The sequence below is a fragment of the Mustela nivalis genome, assembly GCF_964662115.1.
Source record: "Mustela nivalis genome assembly, chromosome: 2".
Lineage (NCBI taxonomy): Eukaryota > Metazoa > Chordata > Mammalia > Carnivora > Mustelidae > Mustela > Mustela nivalis.
The window spans coordinates 26,881,347-26,900,266 of NC_139021.1; positions in this window are offsets into that span (position 1 = coordinate 26,881,347).

An 18,920-nucleotide genomic window follows, 5' to 3' on the forward strand; every position below is an offset into this window, starting at 1 on the left:
TCCACGTCAATATCTTTCAAGCCTGGTGTTCCCAGAAATAGCTTTCATTAGAATAACACCGTAAAAGCTGGGAGGAAAGCTGAGCTGCCATTCAATGTAAAATGTACCTTATGAGCTGGCTTCTATAATTGTTATTCACACATTACATGAGACAAGATGCAAGTTCATGAAGTGATTGGGGAAATGAGATAAAAAGAACAAAGAAGAATAAATCTGTCAAATAAATTCTTTTTTGGTTTTATTGCTTAATTTACCCTCCTAGAAAAAAATGATGTAGAACACTTTTTATAACCTTACATAGACAGTTCTAAGGATTAAAAACAAAAATTAACTACTGGAGATTTCTAATAGAGCTATTAACATTCTTAATCAATGCTATTTTCAATAATAATATTATAAAGAGATATGAGAAGGTTTGCCAGATGTTATGCCTTTTATTACCAATTTCTTCTTCCCCAAATACATGAAGATAGAATATAGGTTAATTCAAAATTAAAATAATATGTGATACCCGGTATTGTTATAGTTACTTTCATTTCTATTACTTACAAGTCCCTTTTGTATATATTACATGTCTACAGTATGGGTGAATCACTGCTATGATTGTATTTTAACTGAGAAATAAAGAAACAATGAAAAGTTATTCATTCAGTAACAGTAATAGGATAGGATCAGAAGTTCTGTAACTAAAATATATATTAAATTCTTTAAAATGTATCTGTGTTTTCAAGTGCTTGAAAAAAACCCACATCTTTATTATTTTATTAGAAATCAATGATTAGGAATCATTTGGGATGGTTCTACTAAAAAAATTAAATCATATGAGTAATATTCAGTAAACAACTTTAATAATTGACCTCCTTAATTCTCCAATACTCAATAAAATCTAGGCTTAATATTATGGGATCATGCTAATATTTTCTCAGTGATGATTTTGGTTGAATTTCACTGCATATAAACCAACCCCCAAACTTAGTGAGGTCTATGGGGTAACTGGGCTTAGCTTCTTGGTTCTTTCCTGGTGTTTTTAATCAGATTTCAATTTGATACCAGCTAAAGGTACATTCACCTGAAGGTTCTACAGGACTTAGATGTCCAAGAAATTTCACACACAATTCATTATAAATTGATGTTAGCTGAGGCCCTGAGCTCAGCTGTCCAAGTTGATAGGATTACTCCTCCACTTGGGCTTCTTATAGATGATGGATGGGTTTCAATAGGAATGTCTTGAGAAAGAAATGCCAAAGAGTAAACATTTATGTACTAAAAATAAAACTTAGGATGGTGTTCTAATAAATATCAGTATTTCTTTTTAAATGGGCACACACACAAAAAAGGAGTCTGAGAAAGAAAAGTAAACCAGAAGTATAGGAAGAAAACAAGAACTTTATTTTGTTATGGAAGTAGGGCTTTGACAAATGTTATTGAGAGGTCAAATAAGCATTAAATTCCATGCTCCAGGAAGATTATTGCAGACTTGTGAAAGCAGTTGGATCATATCACAAGAGAGAGAAATAAATGGTAAAGTGTAGAAAGGTATAGATGACTTTAAAATAGAGGAGAGGGTCCATATATGGGCTTTCTATTCTGTTCCATTGGTCTATGTGTCTGTTTTTGTGCCAGAACCATGCTGTTTTGGCAATCACAGCTTTGTAATATAGCCTGAAATCAGGCAATGTGATACCCCTAACATTTTCTTTTTCAACATTTCCTTGGCGATTCATAGTCTTTACCAAATCCATACAAATTTTAGGATTGTTTGTTCCAGCACTTTGAAAAATGCCATTGGTATTTTGATTGGGATGGCATTGGAAGTATAGATTGCTCTGGGTAGCATAGACATTTTAATGATGTTTTTCTTCTAATCCATGAGCATGTAATGTTTTTCCATCTTTTTGTGTCTTCTTCAATTACTTTCATGAGAGTTCTGTAGTTTCCATAGTATAGATCCTTTACCTCTTTGATTAGGTTTATTCAAAGGTATCTTATGGTTTTTGGTGCTAATGTAAATGGAATTGATTGTCTAATTTCTCTTTCTTTTCTTAACAATTTTATTTATTTAATTATTTTAAAGAAAGAGACAGGTGAGACAGGGATCACAAGCAGGGGGAGCTGGAGAGGGAGAAGCAGGCTCCCCATAGAGCAGAGAGCCAGATGCTGGGCTCAATCCCAGAACCCTGGGGTCATGACCTGAGCTGAAGGCAGATATTCAATGACTGAGCCACTCAGGTGCCCCTGATTTCTCTTTCTACAGTTTTATTATTAGTGTATAAGAAAGCAACTGATTTCTGTGCATTGATTTTGTATATTGCCACATTATTGAATTGCTGTTTAAGCTCTAGAAATTTTAGGCTAGAGTCTTTTTGATCAAATAATCTTCTACAAAGGAAGAAAAAATATCCAGTGGAAAAAAGACAGTCTCTTCAATATATGGTGCTGGTAAAATTAAACAGCCATATACAGAAGAATGAAACTCGACCATTCTCTTACACCATACACAAAGAAAAACTCAAAATGGATGAAAAACCTCAATTGAGACAGGAATCCATCAAAATCCTAGAGAACAGAGGCAGTAACCTCTTTGACATAGGCCACAGAAACTTTTTTCAAGATATGTCTCCAAAGGTATGGGAAACAAAAGCAAAAATGAAATTTTGGTATTTCATCAAGATCAAAAGCTTCTGCACATCAAAGGAAACAGTCAACAAAACAAAGAGGCAGCCCACAGAATTGAAGAAGATATTTGCAAATGACACTACAGAAAAAGGCTGATATCCAAGATTTATAATGAACTTCATGGGGCACCTGGGTGGCTCAATCATTAAGCCTCAGGCTTCAGCTCAGGTCATGATCACAGGGTCTTAGGATGGAGCCCCACATTGGACTCCCTGCTCAGCAGGAAGCCTGCTTCTCCCTCTCCTGTCTCTCCTGCTTGTGTTCTCTCTCTCACTGTGTCTCTGTCAAATAAATAAATAAAATCTCAAAAAAAAACTTCACAAACTCAACACCCAAAAAACAGATAATTAAGTCTAAAAATGGACAGAAGACAGACACTCCTCAAAAGAAGACATACCAATGGTTAACAGACACATGAAGAAATGTTCATCATGATTAGCCATCAAAGAAATTCAAATCAAAACCACATTGATATACCTCCTTAAACCAGTTAGAATGGCAAAAATTGACAAGGCAAGAAACAAACGGAGAGGTCGTGGAGAGAGAGGAACCTCTTACACTGTTGGTGGGAATGTGAGTTGGCACAGCCACTTAGGAAAGTCGTGTGGAGGTTCCTCAAAAAATTAAAAATAGAGCTACCCTATCATCTAGCAATTGCACTACTGGGTATTTAGCCCAGAGATACAGATGTTGTGAAAAGAAGGGTCACATGCACCCCAATATTCATAGCAGCAATGTCCACAATAGCCAGACTGTGGAAAAAGCCAGGATGCCCTTCAACAGATGAATAGATAAAGATGTGGTCTATATATACAATGGAATATTATTCAGCCATCAGAAAGGATGAATACCCAACTTTTGCATCAACATGGTTGGTTGGAGGAGATTATGCTGAGTGAAATAAGTCAAACAGAGAAAGATAATTATATGGTTTCAGTTCTTTGTGGAACATAAGGAATATCATGGAAGACATTAGGAGACAGAAGGAAAAAAATGAAGGGGAGGAATCATTGGGGGAGATTAACCATGAGAGACTATGGACTCCGAGAAACAAACTGAGGATTTTAGAGGGGAAGGGGATGAGGGGATAGGTTAGCTCAATGATGGGTATTAAGAAGGGCAGGTATTGCATGGAGCACTGGATGTTATAAGCAAACAATGAATTATGTATTGCACAGTGAATAACATAATTTTAAAAAGTAAAATAAAATAAAATAGAGGATAGAGATAAGAAAGCAATGAGGGAGGAAGTACACTAAAGAATTCTATCACTTTTTTTATTTGCTTCATTTTCTTTGTAGATCCTGTTTTGTTTCAAGAAAGAAGGCACATGCTTGTAATACTAAAAGGAAATCAATAAATAGAAATGCTGAGGACACGAAAGAAAAAAAAATATATGATTCAAAATATCTTAAAATCCTCCTAACAGTTTTCACATTATGCTGTGAAAATGTTGTTGTGTTAGTGATTGCAAGGAATTTTTGTCCAGGAACCATTGACAATTGTTGAACTCTCTATCTTTAGGTTACAAGAAGAAATTCCATATTTTATGTTTTTCCCTTTCACTTTAGGTGCAAATATAGTTTTCCTTAAGAAATTTTTTCTTGATGTTTATTTATTTGTCCTACTTTAAATTTACATACACATTCTGAGATTCTTTTAAAAAGATTTTTTAGAAATAAAGAAAATATTTGGGGATAAAATCAGAAATTATAAATTACATCAAAGCAATATATACAACTAAATTTCTGAATGACACAGATACTGTACATCATGAAATACCATTTATTTTATTAAAATAAATATAAGGTGTAGTAGTAAGATATGTTATGTTGGGGCAGCTGGGTGGCTCAGTCAGGTAAGCATCTGACTTTTGGTTTTGGCTCAGGCACGATTTCACAGTCATGTGAGATCAATCTTGCTGAGCATGGCATCTGTTTCAGTTTTTTCTCCCACTCCCTCCCATACACTCTCATTCTCTCTCAAATAAATCAATGAAATCTTTGAAAAAAAAAAGATGTATTCCCTGTCAAATATATTAAAAATCAATAATTAGCTTACATGACTTATTTTAAAACTATGTATAAACATTAACCAAAGCAAAACTTTATATTTTTCTTATACTGTCGAGATACATGATGTTGGATGGCTTTAATTGATTAACCTAAATATAATCACTAATATTTTTATAAATATTTATTGACTCTTACTAGAATCATACAATAGGTACATTTTCATTAATTAAACAAAAGTAAATTATCTATGACTTGGGAATCCACTATGGAATGAGGACATTAGAATCAATGAATTCTTAATGAGTTCATGAGTTGAATATTTTACATTACCCCTTGTTGTAATTCTAAATCCACTGTCAGTAGATTACAGATAATTTGCCTGTATTATTTCCCTAGACTGAAGGATTGTGATCTCAATGACCTTCTTACAAGGATGAGTTAACAAGATTGATTTAGAGATCTTTCACCCAGAGCTATAAACCTTTTGTCAAAAGGTATTAATGTTATGAATAATTTATTAATATAAACATTTGAAATCAAAGTAGAGAGTTCACATTTTCTCATTTTAATACTTCACTGTAAAATAAGTAATTAGTAATTATTGGATCACTTATGTCAGAGTTTATTTTATTTTAATTGTACCAAGAAAAATTAGTACATTTAAAAAAAAATGGTATAAGCTGAAACTGCATAAGCATTAATTATAATAGAAAAAATGTGATAATAAATACATTTCAAATTCTAAGTTGTAATGCTACTCTACTACTGAATAATAGAATAAAATATATATGAAGAGAATTAATATTAGATTCATATTTCTTATAAACATAATTTTTATGTTAAGATCTGGATCATTTGTATTAGATTGTTAAATAGATATACACATATAATCTATAAAATAATCTCAAAATAAATACATACACATTTATGTTTTTTCTCATGTTGCTTATAGATTTCTGCCAAAACTTAATAGTAGAAAACTATAGAGCAAAATTATTTTCTTTTTTCTCTTATATATATTTCTCTAAATAACCTTCTCTCCCTAAGATTAATTATGTCATACCTTTTGGATCTTTGCATAATTTATGTGCATTTTTCTTAGTTTTCATTTCTTTCTGTTACAAATAGTTTACAAAGTTATATTTTTTACTCAAAAGTCTTATAAATACCATCATTCTCTTTAATTCTCTGATATCCCTTTGATAATATATTATGGCAATACATCAGAAGGTCGCTATTGCAATACTATTGTATTATTGCAATATATTAAAAAAATATTCTGTTACAGTACATTAATTAATCATAAGTGTAATTCCAGTAGATCCATGATAATGGTTTTACATTTTTTTAAGTGTCCTATTAAAATTGGAGCAATAGAATTAATTCAAAATTTGTACAAAATAAAAACTGGCTACATATGCTACTGGATTAGCAATAAATTACACATTTACCTTCATATTTCAATGAAATGAGATTTTTGTAGTGGTGTTTAATCATGTATGTTGGGGTGACTAAACTTTCATAAATTAAGGAATCTGACTCTTCCTTGGACTAATTACCCATTTCATAAATAATACCTACAACCAAAGGAAATATTGAAGGAAGATACTGATCCTACTATTGTACTAATTAAACTACCTCTGCTATTGCAAACTGTCTTCATTTTTTAAAAGACTTCATTTACAGGGTGCCTAGGTGGCTCAGTTGGTTAGAGATCTGCCTTCAGCTCAGGTCCTGATCTCAGGGTCCTGGGACTGAGGCCCACGTCCAGGCTCTGCCCAGTGGGGATTCTGCTTCTTCCTCTCCCGCTGGGATCTCTCTCTAATGTGCTCTCTCACAATTTTAAATCAAGATTATGATTATTATAATTAAATCATGATTATAATTATAAAATAAAAGTATTATTTATTTTATGAACAATTTTATTTACTTATTAGAGAGAACAAGAGAGAGAAAGCCAGGGGAGGTGCAGAGAGGGAGATAGAGAATCTCAAGCAAACTCTGCACTGAGCATGGAGCTCAGTGCTGCGATTGATCTCATGGCCCTGAGATCATGACCTAAGCCAAAATCAAGAGTCTGATGCTTAACCAACTGCACCACCCATGAGCCCCAAACTATCATCATTTTTTGTGTTCAGCTTTCCTAACATATTGTCAATAGGAACAGCACATAAAATTATATTGATAGAATTGCATGCATAACCTCAATTTCAACATTCATTTACTTGTGTTCTTTATTTGTATGGATGTTATTTAAATTAATAATTTGAGGGATGAGGACAAGTTGTAAGTGATAACTAGTGATATAATGTGTAAGACTTTATGGAAATAAAATTGGATAATGAAAAAAAATATGGATAACTTAATCCCAGAAAAAAATTGGACCCTTGCAACCATATCATGATGGAATTTAACAAAAAGTGACAAGTAATTATATTTGTTAGTCACTTATTTTATGTAACTGTTAGGATAGATTCTGACCTTTTCTAACAGTAACCTGAAGTTTTCTGATAGGGAAATCTAGAAAGCTATCTGAATGCTAAGGAAACATGGTAGGAAAATGTGATGAAGTTAACAATAAAAACATAAGTGATTTCAGTTTAGATTTTAATTTATCCTATTATTATGCACACTAGATTTTTGCAATACTGACCTCCCTATATCCATGCACTTAAAGCCACGGGGCTTAGCATATGGCTTGCGTTAGCCAATAAAACAAAAGTTAATATGAGCAGAAGTTTAAAACTGCTTAAGCATTGGGTTTATCCTCTCTTCATTGTTGGATCTCTTTTCCTACCACATGAACAAGTCTGGATTGATCTTATAGAGAGTGAGGCCTCAGTAGTACCAACCACCCCAGCCATCACAATTGAGAACTGAGATAAGATTTAGTGTATCTTAGACCACAGAATTATCCAGCCCACCCAGATGAATCAACCAGTGAACCTATAGAATAAGAAAACATAATAAATTTTTACTAATTTAATCTAAAAGATTTAGAGTGGTTTATTATAAAGCAAATTCAAGCTGATACTTTGGAAAGAGATACACTAGACAACATTTATGTACAAATAACTTTTAATTATTTGAAAGCTAATTGCAATGCATGTTTATTTTCTGATAATTTATAGTGACATAAATCATTCTATCTGTAAATCTCCTTATAAAATAACTGATGCCTACAACAGATAAAGTGTACCTTATTTAAAAGGCATGTTATTACCTTTAAACATGACCATTGTCATTTTCTGCTAAGTAATCAATTACAGAAGTAAACACTTAAATAAAACTACAACAACACATGCTATCTATAACAGTGATGGCATTGAAATAAAATGGTAAAGGGGAAGACTTATCAGTCTCATGGTAATAAAAAAGAAAGGTGGGTATGAAACGATGTACAGTCAGATGTTCATTTTAATAATATGCAAAATATGGGTAATAGAATTACTACTAAGGGTTGGATTCATGTCTTTAATGCAGAAAACTATACTAAGAGAGTAATGTGAAAGTAAATAGAATTTATGGTCGTATATATTTGCTGGAAAATACAAGAATGCAATAAAAGAACCAAATTCTTATTTGGGCATTTAGGTATTGAAAAAATAAGGAAAAAAATATCTAAATATAAAACTCTACTAAATTCTACCCAAGAGATTGGCTAAGTATTTCTGCTTATCTAATCTCAGATCATAAAAATTGAAAATTAAAACAAAGTATGATATTGGGAAATTACAACATTTTAATTCATTTTATGATGTTATATATTTAAATATATTATCTGATAACTACTTCAATGACTTTACAATAATGTTCTCCACTATGTATATATGGCTACAAACAATATGTTTTATATAACACTGTGCCATATGTCACTTTTGCCTTAAAACAGTTATATGCAAAGTATTAAGAACATCAACTTAATTTTATACAAAGAAGCTGAGAATAAGAAAATCAAAATGAGGGGAACCTGGGTGGCTCAGTTTGTTGAGCAACTGCCTTCAGCTGAAGTTATGATCCTGGTGTCCTGGGATCGAGTCCCATATCATGCTCCCTGTTCAGCAGGGGTCTGCTTCTCCCTCTGCCTCTCCCCCTGCTCATGCTCTCTCTCTCTCTCTCTCAAATAAATAAATAAAATTTAAAATAAGAAAATAAAAATGATTAGAGTCAAAACCAAGAATTCGTGGTTTGAATGAACACATTTTCCCATGAGATCCAGAAATTTCCCAACACACACACACATACACAGGAATATTACCCTGCCATTAAAAGGATGAAATCTTACCATTTACATTGAAGTGGATGAAACTGGAGAGTATTGTGCTGAGTGAAATAAGTCAATCACAGGAAGACAATTATCATATGGTTTTATTCATATGTGGAATTTAAGACACAAAACAAAGGACCATAAGAGAAGGGAAAGAAAAATAAAACAAGACAAAATCAGAGAGGGAGACAAACAAGAAAGTCAACTATAGGAAACTGTAGGATGGTTGCTGGAGGGGAGGTGGAGGAAATGGGGTAAAAGGGTGATGGGTATTAAAGAGGGTAAATGACATAATGAGCCCTGGGTGTTATACACAACTGATGTATTATCGAATTCTACATGTGAAACTAATAATACACTATATGTTAACTATTTAAATTTAAATTAAATAAATTAAAAATAATATTTTTTACAAAAATAAATTAAAAATAATATTTTTTACAAATAATTCTAAATTTCTAGACTGTTTAATGATAGAAAATCATAAGATCATTAATATGAATCACCATGTTATCTTGACACATATAACATAAGAGAATGGATTGGAGAAATAAAATGAATCTTTGTTATAATATTGGGCTTATGAATAGAAAAATCATGCATTTTTATTTTTTTGGTAAGAAATCATCCATAGAAATAAATAAGTCTTTAACAACTGTTTAATGAGATCATAAAATCCTTCTATAACTGAAAATTTCAAGCACTATTTTTTGTAACAGATGAGGAAAATTATATTCTGAGAGGATTATTTTTCAAACCATCTCAACAGTATATTGTAAGCTATAATATACAATGTTGCTCTCCATGACACTCAATGCTCAGTATTATAATGACATCAAGGAGAAGTAGATATCCTTGTCTTTACCCCTTAAATAACTGCCTCAATGTATTTTCCAGGTTTATTTTGTCATTGCATTTTTGGTGGTGGTGTCTAGAGAGATATTGCTGAAATAATTAAATGTACTATAATTCTAAGGGATCAATTTTATAGACAAGTTTACATCATCAATATAGGGATGTTATTTTCACTATAGCTTAAAAAAATAGTGTAACTACACTATATAAGACAGTGTACAGTTTGGAAGTTTAGCACATTTTCCCTAAAACTTAAGAGCAGGTAGTTTTTATCTCTCTTAATGTTTACAGGAATGGGAGATTTAGGATGAAGCAAAAAATTCTTTATGTGGTCTGAATTTGAAGATGTTATTTGATAGGATGTTCTGCTTTGTTGTGAAAAAAAGAAAAACAAGGAGAGGACTTCTGGAGAAGATGGTGGAATAGGAGGGGTCTAAGCTCACCTCCTCCCACAGACACAATTAGATAACAGCCACATCAGTGTCAACGACCAGGTAACCACCTAAAGACAGAGAACAAACTCTCCACAGTAAAATGCAGACAAGAGGACACATTAAAGAAAGTAGGAAGGATGGAGTCATGGGCAGGAGGTATACAACTGGTGAGATCGTCCTCAAGAGGGAAGAACACAATGGGAATGAAGAAGGGAGAGAAACAGGATCATGACTCTAAAATCCACAGGGGCTAAATTTTGCAAGTTCTCACAAACAACAAGCTTAACACCTATAATATTAAAAATCAGTAGTCTTCTAGGAGAACCAGGAGGGTGAAAATTAACTGAGTCCCTCCCCTCTGCACAACTAAAACAGCCCTTCAGAGATACAGCATAGAAGCAGAAAATCACCTGGGGTATACAGGAAGGAATTTATTTACTGATCTCAAAACATACTGAAGGGGTAGGAATCACTGGGAAACCTCTCCAGGAACAAAGGAAATGGATACCACTTCCTTCTCCTGATCCTTGGCGTAAATATAGAGACACCTGCAGGAGCCAGCACTGTACCACCTCTCACTATGGAACTTGCTAACAGCATGCCACACCAATATGTTCTCCTGAAGGTATGTCCCTTCCAGTCATCAGCTCCAGGACACCTCACACAGCAGACCCAGCAAACCTTGCTAACACCGCATGATTGAAATCTGGAGAAGAAAACAGAAATCCAGATCCAGGTGGCACAGATATCAACCCAAGGAGGTCTGCATTAAGACACATAGTAATTCAAATGGCAAAAAGTTATAGTAAATCAAAATGGCTGGGTGGCTTGGTCAGTTAAGCATCCAACTCATGATTTTGGCTCAGGTCATAATCCCAAGGTTGTGAAATTAAGCCCCCATGTCAGCCTCCATGTTGGGCATGGAGCCTGCTTAAGATTTTCTCTCTTTCTCATGCTGCACTCCACCCCTCTAAAAACAAACAAACAAACAAACAAACAGAAACACCTAAAGTGGCAAAAAGTAGTGGTAAAGAGAAAATTTTTAAAGTAGCAAAAGAAAAGAAAGCAGTTACATACAAGGAAAACCTCATAAGGCTATCAACAGATTTTTTTAGCAGAAACTTTGCAGGCCAGAAGAGAGTGCCAAAGAAAGAAAGAAAGAAAGAAAGAAAGAAAGAAAGAAAGGAAGGAAGGAAGGAAGGAAGGAAGGAAGGAAGGAAGGAAGAAAGAAAGAAAGAAAGAAAGGAAGGAAGGAAGGAAGAGAAAGAAAATGCAACCAAGAATACTTTAGCCAGCAAGATTATCATTCAGAATAGGAGAGGTAAAAATATTGCCAGACAAAAGAAAGTTAAAAGAATTTACTATTATTAAACCAGCCCTACAAGAAATATTAAAGGAAAACTTTCAGTGGAAAGGAATGACCATAAGCAAGAGTAAGAAAAGTAGGAAGCAAAAAAGCAGTAAAATTAAATCTATAAAAATCAGTCAAGGGATGGACAAAATAAAAAGAAATAAATTATGGCAGCATATTCCTATAACAAGGGGGACAGAAGAGTAAAGGTTGGATCAAACTTAAGCAACCATCAACTTAATATAGAAAACTGTATACATAAGACGTTATTACAAACCTAATGGTAACCCATCAAAAACCAATAATAGATATGGAAAAAATAAAGAGAAAAGAATCCTAGTAAAATTACTAAACCAGAGAATAGGGCAAGGAAAATGGAACTCCAAAACAACCATAAAACAAGTAATAAAATTGCAGTGAGTCCATCCCTATCAATGATTACTTTGATGTAAGTGGAATAAGCACTCCAAAAAAAGACTTGGGGGCAGAACAGATGAAAAAGCAAGACCCAACTATATGCTGCCTAGTAGAGAGTCATTAGAGCCCTAAAGACACTGTAGACTTAATGCAAAGGGATGGAAAAGCATTTATCATGCAAATGGAAGTGAAAAGAAAGCCAAGATAGCAATACTTACACCAGACAGAATAGACTGTAAAACAAAGATGGTAAAAAGAGAAAAAGCAGTAAACTACATAATCATAAAGGGAACAATCCAACAGGATGCACCAATTGTAAATATTTATGCACCCAACATGGGAGTACCCAAATACATAAAAGAACAACATCAAGGAAGTAATTGATAGTTACAAAATAATAGGGGACCTTAACACCCCACTTACAACAATGGATAGATCAAACAGAAATCAATATGGAAACAGTGGGTTTGAATAGGACATTGGACCAGATGGATCTAACAGAAGTTGTTAGAACATTCCATCCTAAAACAACAGAATACACATTCTTCTCAAGTGCACATGGAACAGTCTCCAGATTGGATCATATCAGGCCATAAAACAACTCTCAATGAATTAAAAAAAAAGTCATAGCATCCATCTTTTTTGACCATAATGTTATAAAGTTAGATCAAACACAAAAAACCAACCAACCAAATAAATAAATAAATAAATCTGGAAAGAACACAAATACATGTAGGCTAAATAAAATCCTACTAAACATGAATTGGTTAACCAACATATCAAAGAGGAAATTTAAAAATACATGGAGACAAAAGAAAATTAAAACCCAAAACAAACAAACAAACAACAACAACAAAAACCCCACAAAGATCCAAAATCTTTGAGATCCAAAATCCAAATCCAAGAAGCAAAAAGAAAATCTCAAATAAACAACTTAATCTTACACCTAAAGGAACTAGAAAAAATGAATAAGCAAAAGCCAAAATCAATAGGGGGAAGGAAATAATAAAGATTACAACAGAAATTTAAAAAGTAGAAACAAAACCAAACCAATAGTAGAGATCCATGAAATCAAGAACTGACTTTTGAAAAGATCAACAAAATTAATAAACATTTAACTAGACTCAGGAATAAAAAAAAATAAGAGAAAGAGGGAATCAAATCTCAAATAAACAAAATTAGCAGTGAAAGAGGAGAAATAACAACAGATAACACAGAAAGACAAAGGATTTTAAGAGGATGCTATGGGGTTGCCTGAGTGGCTTATTCAGTTAAGCATCTGCTGTCAGCTTGGGTCATGATCTCAGGGTCCTGGGATCAAGCGCCACATTGGGGATCCCTCCTCAGCAGGGAGTCTGCTTCTCCTTCTACTCCTCCCCTCATACCCATTCATGCAGTCTCTCTCTCTCTCTCTCTCTCTCTCTCAAATAAATAAATAAATAAACAAAATATTTTAATAAAGAGATTATGAAAAATTACATGTCAAAAACTTGGACAGCCTAGAAGAAAAGGATAAATTTCTAGAATTATATAACTCCCAAAACTCAATCAGGAAGAAATAGAAAGTTAGAACATACTGATTATTAGCAATGAAATTGAATCAGTTACCAAAAAACTCCCCACAAAAAAAGTCCAGGACCAGATGACTTCACAGATGAATTCTACCAGACATTTAAAGAAGAGTTCATTTATTATTCTCAAACCATTCCAAGGAATAGAAGGGAAAAAACTTCCAAATTCATTCCATGAATTACCCTGATACCAATAGTAGATAAAGGCCCTACTAAAAAAGAGAATGATAGGCCAATATCTCTAATGAACATAAATGTAAAAATCCTCAAACCAAATCAAATACATTTAAAAAATCATTCATCACAGTCCAGTGGGATTTATTCCTGAGATGCAAAGGTAATTCAGTATATGCAAAATAATCAATGTTGTACATTATATCAACAAAGAAAAGATAAAAACCACATAATCATTTCAATAGATACAGAAAAGCATTTGATAAACTACAACACCCATCCATGATGAAACCCTCAATGGAGTAGGTTTAGAGGAATCATACATCAACATAATAAAGGCTATCTATGAGAAACCCACAGCTAACATAATATTCAATGATAAAAAAAAAAAACAAACAAACCTGAGAACTGTTCTCTGAAGATCAGGAACAACTCAAGAATGTCCACCCTCACTACTTTTATTTAAAGTAGTACTGGAAGTCCTATCCACAGCAATCAGACAAGAAAAAGGAATAAAAGACACCTAAATTGATAAGGAAGATGTAAAACTTCCATTACTTACAGATGACACAATAACATATATAGAAAACCCTAAAGACCACCAAAAAACTACTGAAAGTGATAAATGAACTCATTAAGTTTGCAGGATACAAAATCAATATACAGAACTCTGTTGCATTTCCACACAGTAATACTGAGGTAGAGAGAAATTAAGAAAACAATTTATAACCACACCCAAAATAATAATACACCTAGGAATAAAATTAACCAAGGAGTTAACAGATCTGTACTCTAAAAACTATAAAATACCATTGAAAAAAAATTAAGGTAACACAAACAAATAGAAAGGGATTCCATGCTCATAAAATGGAAGAAAAGAAATGTTAAAATGTTGGCTAATTCTATATTATAAAAAATAAATAAAATGTTAATCAACAAGTTGAGAAGATATCAGAGGCATTTCTACTATAACCAGGAACAAAAGTGAGGGTGGCCAGGATGGCTGCGATCACTAACTACTACCCCTCAACACTGGGTACTGCTCATCTATAGAAGCAAATAGGTAGAGAAATTGATTGGAAGCACAAACTTGAAAAGAAATAAAATCATCTCTTTTTGTAGATGACATAAGAGTATACCTGGAAAACCCCAGCGTATCAATGATAAAATTCATACTTCAAAAAAAAATTCACTAAAGTGTTAAAAAAATAGTTCTTTAAACGTTCTCATCGTGGGGTGCCTGGCTGTCTCACTTGGTAGAGCATGTGACTTGATCTCAGAGTCATGGGTTCCAGCCTCTCACCTCAGGTACAGAGCTTACTTTGAAGGAAAGAAAAGTTCTCATGGCAAGGAAAAAAGGTTACAACTATGTGTGGTGATGGGTGTTAATGTGGTGATCATTTCACCATATATATAAATAGATACAAATGTATCAAGTCATTATGTTGTACACCTAAAACTAATACAATGTCATAATCAATTATATCTCAATAACAAATTATAATTTTTAAAATGTCTGTACTACATAAAGTAATCTACAGCTTTAAAAAAATCACTATCAAAATTTCAACACTACGTTTGTATCTTTAGGGTAAATACCCAATAGTGCAATTGCTGGGTCATAGGGCAGTTCTATTTTCAACATTTTGAGGAACCTCCATGCTGTTTTCCAGAGTGGCTGCACCAGCTTGCATTCCCACCAACAGTGTAGGAGGGTTCCCCTTTCTCCACATCCTCGCCAGCATCTGTCATTTCCTGACTTGTTTCATATGATCTCCCTGATATGAGGAAGTGGTGATGCAACATGGGGGCTTAAGTGGGTAGGAGAAGAATAAATGAAACAAGATGGGATTGGGAGGGAGACAAACCATAAGTGACTCTTAATCTCACAAAACAAACTGAGGGTTGCTGGGGGGAGGGGGTTTGGGAGAAGGGGGTGGGATTATGGACATTAGGGAGGGTATGTGCTTTGGTGAGTGCTGTGAAGTGTGTAAACCTGGTGATTCACAGACCTGTACCCCTGGGGATAAAAATATATGTTTATAAAAAATAAAAAATCAAAAAAATTTTTTCAACAAAATTTTTTAAGAAACTAGAACAAATAATCTTAAAATTTTTATAGAACTACAGACGACCCAAATAGCCAATACAACCTTGAGAAAGAAGAAAACTGGAGATATCAAAATATGATATTTCAAGTTATGTTACAGAACTCTAGTAAGCAAAACAAAATGGTACTGGCACGAAAATAGGCCCATGGACCAATGGAAAAGGGTATACAACACAAAAATAAAACAAAAATTATATGATAAATTAATTTTCAACAAAGGAGAAAAGAATATGCAATGGGAAAAGGATAATCTCAATAAATGGTTGAGAAAACTGGACAGCTACTTGCAAAAAAATGAAACTAGACAACTTTCTTATACCATACATAAAAATAAAGTAGAATAAGGACCTGAATGTGAGACCTAAAACCATTAAAATCCTAGAAGTGATCGCGGGCAGTAATCTCTCTGACATCAGCATAAGCAACATTTTTCTAGATATGTCCCCTGAGGCAAGGGAAACAAAAATAAAACTATTGGGACTACATCAAAATAAAAAGTTTCTGTACAGTAAAGGAAACAAATAACAAAACTAAAAGACAACCTACTGAATGGGCAAAGATATTTGCAAATGACATATCTGATAAACGGTTAGTATTCAAGGATATAAAGAGCTTATATGCTTCAACACCAAAGACAACATAGTTCAGTTAAAAAATGGACAGAAATGGGGCACCTCGGTGGCTCAGTGGGTTAAAGCCTCTGCCTTAGTCTCAGGTCATGATCCCAGGTCATGATCTCTGCCAAGCAGAGAGTCTGCTTACGCCCCCCCCCCCAGCTCTCTCTCTGCCTGCCTCTCTGCCTACTTGTGATCTCTCTGTCAAATAAATAAATAAAACCTTTTAAAAAAATGGACAGAAGATATGAACAGACCCTTCTTCAAAGAAGACATACAAATGACCAAGACACAAAAAGCTGCTCAACATCACTAATCATCAGAGAAATGAAATTCATATAATATAGTATTTCCACTATTATTTATCTACCTAAAGAATATGAAAATAATATTTTGAAAAGATATATTTACCCCATGTTTACTGCAGGCCTATTTATAATACCCAAATTGTTTAAGCAGCACAAGTGTCCATCAATTGATGAATGGATAAAGATGTGATTGGATAGATAGATATCTCACACACACACACACTGGAATATTACTCAGACATATAAAAAATGAAATCTTGCCCATTTGCAACAACATGAATGGATCTAGAGAGTATAATTCAAGGTGAAATAAGTCAGAGAAAGAAATAGCATGTATTTTACTCACATGTGGAATTTAAGAAACAAAGAATGAACAAATAAAAAAAGAAAAAGAAAAAGAAAAAAAGGAAGAAAAAACATAAGACTCAACTTAGGGAGAATTAATTGATGGTTACCAAGAGGAGGTAGGTGGGAGAGTGGGTTAACTATCTGAAGGGAATTAAGATTACACTTATCACAATGAGCACTGAGTAAATTAAAGAATTGCTGAATTACTATATTGTACATCTAAAACTAATATAATACTGTATGTTAACTATACTGGGATTAAAACAAAGAAAAAACGAAAAAACAAGGATATAAGTGTGAGTAATGATACACATTTTTGTACAGTGTGTACTCTGTTGTTAATGATCTGGCCTCAAGAAGTGGGTAGCATAGTGTAGTATTGTGGCAATGCACTCTGCTAGTAAGGATTGAACTTTGTGGATAGGACTTCTCTGCAAGCAGGAAAAAGGATGAAACTAACTGGTAGAGTAAAGGACGGACTATTATTTGAATGGACATATTAGATCCAAAGTTCGGTTTGACTTAAATACAATTCTTGTTATTATATAAGGGTCTAGATGCCAGATAATGCTATTGATCAAGTATGTACTTGAACACTCTTAGACATACATACATACCAAATAAACAAAAATATTATGCAAATAATTTTAATTGCTGTCCATTTGTGTATTTTCTATTATAACCAGAGGCCAAGGTCATCCCTAGTTCTTTTTGTATTCAATTTTAATGTTTTCCCACTGTGCCTGTTTTATGTTGTTTTCCAAGTTACTTTTAAGTTTCTTTAACTTTCCAGAATTTTAAGTTTATATTGAAACCTTTACATGAATAAACTAATTTATGCACACGATAAACAATGCCAAATCCTTTGAATAAATAATTCTACAACAGTTAAGCCATTTATCAACTAAGAAAGCTAATGTGATAAATAGGAGAAAGAACAGTAGTTCATCATTTGTAAGCATATTCCATAAACCTGGAATGAATAGAATTCTGTTGAGAAATTTTAAAAATTAAAGGATGGCTATTTCTATGAAAGATTATCTGCTTAACATTGGGCTTAACATTTAATCACAAAGCTAGTGTTACATTCTGAGTAATAACTGAGATTTTTCATGGCATCTATTCTATTCCCTTGAGTAAAGGAAAAATAACCTGTAAAAGCAACAAGAGAAAAAGAAAGAAATCCGATCAGATCACATTAGTAATTTCTCATCGGGTTACCACTTTTCTTAGTAACTTTGTTGGTGTTGGAGGCTACTACTATTAGTCTATTATTGTTTTCCTGTTATTATGATGGATATGTTTAATCATATTAGAAGAGTTTACATCACATTAAGAATGACAGATATTAATGTTATAATAAGTAGACTTTAAATATTAAAGCACTTCCATAATGATTAATAAGTTATTTTCAAATTCATTCTTCTGAGTTATAGTCAGATACTGTAAACTTCTTTTTTTCTAATTACACACAGTCAACTACTTGTAAGGTGATTTTGAAACCATACTTCTATTTTATTTCTTGGTAGAGTCTTAATAAATGTTACATGTACTCATGAACATGGAAGTTATCCTATCATGAAGAAATAAGTATTTTATCTCTTTTGAGGCATCAGTAAATACTATTGGATCAATAATTTTTTAAAATCCAGATAAGACCAATGTAAAATATAGAATTGAACATGCTCTATCATATATGCTCAGTAATAAATCTGTAAAATACACATGTTGAAATGCCATATATTGTAGGGATACTTTGATGTAGTGTTGAGATGTCTCA